The 7758-nt window shown below is 40.3% G+C and overlaps 1 non-coding gene across 1 annotated transcript; it reads left to right on the forward strand.

The window, feature by feature from the left end:
* The first annotated feature begins 6754 nt into the window (after positions 1–6754).
* Positions 6755–6886, forward strand: LOC141570924 (small nucleolar RNA SNORA51). Its single transcript, XR_012495366.2, has one exon. It is a non-coding gene; the product is annotated as a small nucleolar RNA SNORA51 (small nucleolar RNA).
* Positions 6887–7758: the final 872 nt, after the last annotated feature.

The following is a 7758-nucleotide window of genomic DNA, read 5'->3' on the forward strand; positions in this document are numbered from 1 at the left end:
GAAATCGTCACTTTGGGAGTTAGAGCTTCAACATATAAATTTTCAGGAGATAGAAATATTCAGTCCATAGCACCACTCAAAGTCAAAATTTTGAGTGGATACCATCCTTGGTTTATATGGACTAAGAATAAGCTCTTCTGGGGGCTGGAGGATCAGGGCTGCAGAGCAGACATCTCTGGACTGAAGCAGCACAATCTGTGTGATTCTGACCCACCCAGCTCCACCAGGGGATGAATGACTGTGGAGAGGCCGGGTCAGCTGTCATTTCACGTTATAAAGCCAAGGCAAAAACAAATCATCTCTGAGTGGTGAGCAACACAAATATGCCTTTGGGCACAGATGGCAAACATGGGGTGCAGATGCTGTAGTGCCAGGAAATGGAGGCTTTCATCTTGAACTTTTCCAGCCAAATTTAATATCTGGTTATATAAAATGATTGCATTGTAAGTCTTAAGTGTGTGATGAATTCTGACTCTCTTCGCCTTGGGTCCTCTTGAGATCATCAAAAATGATTCTGTAATCAACATCACAAAAACCCCAAAGTGAAATAGAGGGCCTCCTATACTAAGGAGGAGACTATGTAACGTGTCTCAGAGCCAGGAGGTCACCTACTAGTAGCTTCACTGACCATCTTCAACTCCTTCCTCGTTTACCTACTTGTCACCAATTCAAACCAGCAGAGGTAAGCAGTAATATTCACGTGAGTGACCACTAGTATTTCTTTTTTTTAATTATTAGTTTCAGGTGTACAAAACATGTAACAGACATTTATACCCCTCACAAAGTGATCACTCCCTTCCCCCACTCTACTTCCCTCTGACATTATATAGAGCTGTTACAGTTCCACTGACTCTATTCCCTATGCTGTGCTCCACATCCTGTGAGATATATATATTAAATGATAGTTGACATTCATTATTAGTCAGGTTCAGTTTCAGGTGTACAGCGCAGTGGTCAGGTATCTACACTGCCCATGACATGGTCTCCCTAATAAGACAGGTGTCCATGGGATACCCTACAAAATCTTTACAACATTATTGATTACATTCCCCAAACTGACTTTTGTATCTCCGTGGCCATCTTGTGGTTACCGATTATGCTTTCTAATCCCCTCACCTTCCCCCTTATTCCCACCCTCCTCCCATCTAGCATTCCTCAGTTTTTCCTCTATGTCTCTGAGACTGTTTCTGATTAGTTCATTCATTTACTCTTTTCTTTAGATTCCACATATAAGTGAGATCATATTTGTCTTTCTCCATCTGACTTATTTCACTTAGCATAATGTTCTCTAGATCCATCCATATCATTGCAAATGGTAAGATTTCATTCTTCTTTATGGCCAAGTAATACTCCATTGTATAAATGTACCACAGTTTCTTAATCCAGTCATCTTCCAATGGGCATTTTGGTTGTTTCTATATTTTCGCTATTGTGAATAGTGCTGCAGTAAACATTGGGGTGCATACATTTTTTCAAATTAGTGTTTTGAATTTCTCTGGCTAGATACCCAGGAGTGGAATTGCTGGGTCATAAGGTAGTTCTGTTTCCAGTGTTTTGAGATACCTCCATACTGATTTCCATAGTGGCTGCACCAATCTGCAATCCCACCAACAGTTCACAAAGGTTCCCTTTTCTCCACATCCGTGCCAGCACTTGTTTGTTGACTTACTGATGATAGCCATTCCAACTGGATTGAGGTGGTATCTCATTGTGCTTTCTACTTGCATTTCTCTAATGATTAGTGAGGTTGAGCATTTTTTCATATGTCTGTTTGCCAGCTGTATGTCCTCTTTAGAAAAATGTCTCTTCATGTCCTCTGCCCACTTTTTAACTGGGTTGTTTGTTTTTGTGGTATTAAGTTGAATACGTTTTTTATAAATTTTGGATATTAACCCCTTATCAAATGTGTCATTGACAAATATCTTCTCTCCTTTAATAGAATGCCTTTTTGTTTTATTGATGGTTTCTTTTGCTGTGAAAAACTTTTTAGTTTGACGTAATCCGTTACGTTTATTTTTTCTCTTACTTCCCTTGCCTGACAGAAAATATCAGTAAAAATATTACTAAGAGTAATGTCTGCAAAATTACTTCCTATATTTTCTTCTAGGAGTTTTATGGTTTCAGATCTTACATTTAAGTCATTAATCCATTTTGAATTTATTGTTGTATATGGTGTAAGAAGGTGGTCCAGCTTCATTTTTCTGCATGTGTCTCTCCAGGTTTCCCAGCACCATTTATTGAACAGACTGTCTTTACCCCACCGTAAATTTTTGTTTCCATTGTCTTAGATTAAATGACTATATAGGGATGGATCTATTTCTGAGCTCCCTATTCTGTTCCATTGATCTATGGTGACAACTAGTGTTTCACAATGGGGTATGCTCTCCATCTCACTCTGAGGCAGATACGTGGTAATTATAAAAAGCCCTCTGTAAGTTGATTACTGATGCTTTCCTGTAACCAGAATAGGCCCCTTAACTTTTAATTATCTTCTCCTCCTTCAGATTCTGAAAACAATTCTTTTAAGCTGTGGAGTCTCTATGACATCTATCATTTTCAGGGGCAGGCCTCCCACCTCTTCAAATACATAAAGAGTGTGTCTTTTCCTTCAACATTTGGTTAGTCAAGGTTAGCTTGTAAGAACGAAAATCATTTCACAGCTCAGTAATTACATCTTCCTCAATCTGGGGAAGGGGTGATGAATAGCCATAATGAGAGTAACAGAAATAACTATTTGCAGAACACTTTGACAATTACAAAATGTTTTTACATAAACTATCAAAAATTAACAGCCTACATCTCCCAACCCAACTTTGTGTGGCTTGATCCAGCCAAAATGCCAACCCTGAGCAAATAATGTTTGTTGCATTATTTTTCATGATCAGAACACAACAAAAAATCCTACAATGGTCTCAGTAAAAGTCAGCAACTGTTCTCAAAGCAAAAATGGGAAAATCACTGTAGGTGTGTTTGATAGAAATCAAACTACCCAGAATGATGGGCTGAACCGATGGGATTACACAATGGGGATGCTATGAAAACCAAAAGCATTGATTGTTTTGAAGGCAGAGTATGGGCTCCCAATACTGAGAGAGAATGACTGATGTTTCTAGTGCCCGGCTGTGAAACAGGCAGCACGCGTGGCAGCGGTATGGCTCAGTGTGTGTTGCTACCACTGTGTCAAAACAGGAACTTTGGAAAAGACTGTGGAAGGCAATTTAGCTCTCTTTGGAAGAAGCCAGGCCAGCCTCTCCGGTGCTGCTCTGCCTGACATGAGAGCATCTCAGCTGGCTTTTACAACTAGTGAAATGCCGTGAAACGACTTCTGCCCTTTACAGCCCTGGGTTCCTAAGCTTGGGTTAGCTCCTGTCAGTGAGAGAAGGTATGTTCCATGACGCTGACCTTCAGGAACTCCCAAAGAGAGATGAGGCCTGAGGACAAGTTAATTGACATGAACCATAGCTTTTCTGTTTGCCCGGCTGGCATCATGGGCAGCTGTCTTGTGGCTCAGGACTGTCCCTCGGCAACTGAGCAAACCCTGAGAAGTATGGCTGGTCCCTCACACTCACCTCGGCCGTGGCAGGCAAGTGAAATGCTGAAGGGGCTGGTTTTTCTCTTTTTGTCCAGTAACTTAAAGTTTATTATGTTTAATTTATAAATGTTGGAAACCAACCAGAAAGACAAATTGAGTTCATTTGAACCCACCAAAGTTTCTCTAAAATAATATACACATTGTTCCAGATAACAATTATGAAATTACTGGTTTATCAATTACTATTATTTTATAAACAAAAGTCACTTTTATGGCTGTCATATCAATCTTAGAGATTGTGAACGGCAAAAGAAAACACCATGTGTTTTATGTCCTACCCTTGGCCTCTGGATACCTCGCCTGTTTCAATTCTTGCCTCTCCTTCTTCCCTTCACACGTTGCTCTGGCCACAAAGAAGTTGCCTTTGTTCCTGTAAAACACTGTGCTCCTCCTTCCTGCCTCAGAGATTTCGCATGTTCTGTTTCACCCATCCATCACCCCTCACTTTGATTGCCCACTCTCCATCCCATCTTCGGGTGTCCGCTTGAAACATAATTTTCTCTGCAATTTCATAGCACCTTGTACTTCCTTTGTCTTCATCATAAGAATGGCAAATACTTATACAACGCAGTATTCTGGGCTCTGTTCTATGAATACACATACAGCACAAATACTGGGGGTGCCAAAAAATGTGTACACATTTTAAGAGATGTTATCTACGTATTACTTTTCCAGGTTGAATTGAATTACGGTAGCAATGTGTAGTATGACATTCACTCAAAAGATGGCGTTCATCAAATGAATGCTAGTGTCACCATGTGACAGGCAGGACAGTCAAAGAAAATGGCAGAAGCACAATTGTCGTTCAAGGAGCGCAGGTCCATTTTGAAGTGGTATTTGAAATTCGAGAACGTTGTGGAAGCACAAGGACAATGGAGGCGTGAGCATGCACAGAACCTCCAACACGCCTAACAATTGCACGCATTCGTGATAAGTCTGAGATGCATGGTGCTGGGTGTACGTGCACAAGGGAAGATCCGGGAGGCCTCACACAGCAACACGTCCTGCTACTTCTGCTGAGGTGTTGGAACAGGTTACACGCTCGCCACAGGAGTCTACCAATGTTTGCCGTCATCAGAAGTGTCTGGAGGCTGATGGTAACCACTTTGAGCACCTCTTGTAATTGCAGAAGTCAAACATGACTTGTATTTACCTTCTGTTATCAGTATATATCAAGTATTACAATTTTAATACAGTTTTTTCCTATCTTGAAATATGTATACATGTTTTTGGCACCCTTCATGTATGTACCTATATATCTGTGTATATATATATATACGTATCGGTCATCTGTCTATAGGAACAGTAGTCAGACATAGTAACTGTCAAAGCAGATAAAATAAGGACATACAATATATCGTATACATATGTGGACAAGATTTTTAAAAGCCTAATGGAGAACGAGAAAAAGATAGAGCACGAGCGAAAAATGCAAGTTCTTTTCAAAAGAAGATATCATGAACTTATGATTTGAAGTTTTAAAAATTGCTTTTCATTTTATAACATGAAAAATTGTGTAAGATTTGAACTAAGAGATCTTTCATATTTCTTCCAAGTCTGTGAAAAAGAAAATGGCTATGTCATGATATAATGCGTGATACAGTACATGTACTGATATAATATATAGTTTTATAAGTAATGAAGTGCTCCACCAACATTAGAAACGCTTCATTCTGTAAAATGGGGAGACACTGATTAATCTGTTAGTTACTGACTACTCTCCTTGCCTATGAACAGGACAGAATAAAACCTTATATTCAAGAAAACATTGATACACAGACAATTGTAGTTGGAGAAAAGTTTTACAGATGTGAGAGACAAGCAGTGTTACAGTGGTGTTTAGAGAATGGAAGCATGTTTTCAATTACTCTAATCCCCAAAGTCAGATATTTAAAGGATGATGTCACCATTGACCAATAAAATGCTAACTCTCCTCTCCTGCTTTGGTCTTTGCCCCGGGTGGGGCCTGAGAGGGTCTTCACTCAACAAGCAGAGTGAGCAGTCAAGGGCCGTAGACAGAACTCAAGGCCAGCGGTGAGACAAGAGAAACTGCATGGTTTTTAAGTACATTCTAGAAATGGTTAGCTCCATAGTGCATCTCTATATTAAGAGTAGGCAAAATGCTCACTGGATGGAAACATCGCTCTTGTTAATGTGTTAGGATTTTTAATGAGCTAAACACAAGCACTGAGCGTTCCAGAGTTCTGTATATGAGTCTGCTTTTGGATGTATAAACCAAATAGGAAACCGAAGGCTTTGGAATGGATTAAGACATCTTGGGCAGAGAAATCAACAGGATGAAAGCCTTTTAAACATGCAGGTATTGGGTCCCAAACCCAGACACATGGAAGCAGAATCCTGAGCTCCCAGGCACCCACCTGCAGGCCAGGCTGCACCAGTGCACCTGACTTTGGTTTTAAAGGTTCTCTACCGTTGAGGCAAAATTCTTAGCGAAGATCACCTCTCTGTCTGGCCTTTGTTATCATTCTCTCTCCTTCATCCAGGAAATCTTTTTATAGATGGAAAGTGTGGAGAGTCACAATTTATATGGATGTTAGGATGGCCTACTTTTTACACATGTTGGCCAGTGTTCTCCAGAACTAATATGTTTGATCCGGTGGCCCACGAAGCCCTACTCGGCAAGAGCTGTCCAAAGATGAGTGGTACCTCTGTGGCAGGTGAGGGGAGTGTTATTTTGTCAAAGAATTCCCCAAATTATGGCTTTATAATGTAAGCTCATGTTTTTCTCCCTTGAGTGTAGCACTTTGTAATGCTTGAAGATATTCTATTGTCTGCAAATTTCCTTGTGTCTGCAAATTTCCTTGTGTTTTATTCTACAACCAACTCCTATATTAAGACACGGATTTTGTATATTAGATAGTCATTATTACTAGTTAAATTTAAAGTATTTCTCAAAAATTACTTGATTAGATGTATATATATGAAGTTGTGGTTCATATCTATTAAATTATGTATGAAATTAAAAACATAGACTCTGGACCCAGACATCCTGGGTTCAAATCTTGGCTCTGCCATTTGCTAGTATGTGACCTTGGACTTAATCTCATGTTCCCTCAGTCTCCCCTTCTATGAAAACTACTATAGGGATGTTGTGAGAGTTAAGTGATCTAATAGTTGCAAAAGGCTTAAAATAGGGCCTGGGGCCTCCCGGTGCTTACCACAGGCGGTGTTTTCACACTGACTGTACAGAAAGAGGAGGCAGAATAAACCCACCTCATACACACCTCAGCCCAAGCCCTTTACCTGGTCTGTATTGTGAATGGGGAGACATGGCGTTGAGGAGGTCTGGGATCTGACTTGTTCCCACTTCCTCCCGGCAAAGAGTAGTTGTGAAAACAACTGAGGCTGTGGCTTTATTTGAGACATGGCAGCTGGGTAAGGGAGGGATAAAAAAAAAAAATAGAGCCTGGGTAGTAATAAGGACCTAATACGGATTAGCTTTTATTATTAGTTTTTACTAATACGGGTAGATGAAGAGTGACTGGGAAAAAAAGTACTCCCTACCCTGCAGCATCTTCCTTTTCCTTAAAACAGAGCATCAAATGAAGAACTCAGCTCCTCCTCCAGCTACAGATTGGAAATGGGGGCTCAGCCAACCTTGACATTGAAACATGGGCAGATCTGGTGGGATGTAAGCCTCTTTCATAAGAGCCTGGGTCATTGTTTTGTTTGTATTTGAATTGGAGAGAGGGGTAGGAAAGGACTTCACTCTTCACTCTATAAGGACCCTCCCACTTTGAGAATATTTGAATATGAGACCGCAGTCACTCATCACAGCTATTTCTTGACAGTGGGCTCAGACAAATGATGACTTCAAGAGAAATAACATTTGAAGAAGCCATCCACCTTGAATCAAAGCCAAATTAGAGACATAAATTAGAAACCAAAAGCCAGATAAAATTGCTGGTTTCATAGAGAGGAAAACTTTAGAGGTATATTGAGGAATACAAGTATGATACTACTGTCCAAAACAAAACAAAATCATTAGCACAGAGGTTTTTGCTTTTGCAAGCAGCCACAGCTGTATACAATATGTAAGTGTGTGTCTCAGGCTCAGAAACCACATTAAAATCGAGTTAAGAGCCTGGCTTATATCCATCAAAGTTTGGGTAATGTCAAGGTTATGCCAAGTCTCCCAGCCACAG

The sequence above is a fragment of the Rhinolophus sinicus genome, chromosome 3 (assembly GCF_057876585.1).
Source record: "Rhinolophus sinicus isolate RSI-liver-muscle chromosome 3, RSI-T2T, whole genome shotgun sequence".
Taxonomy (NCBI): Eukaryota; Metazoa; Chordata; class Mammalia; order Chiroptera; family Rhinolophidae; genus Rhinolophus; species Rhinolophus sinicus.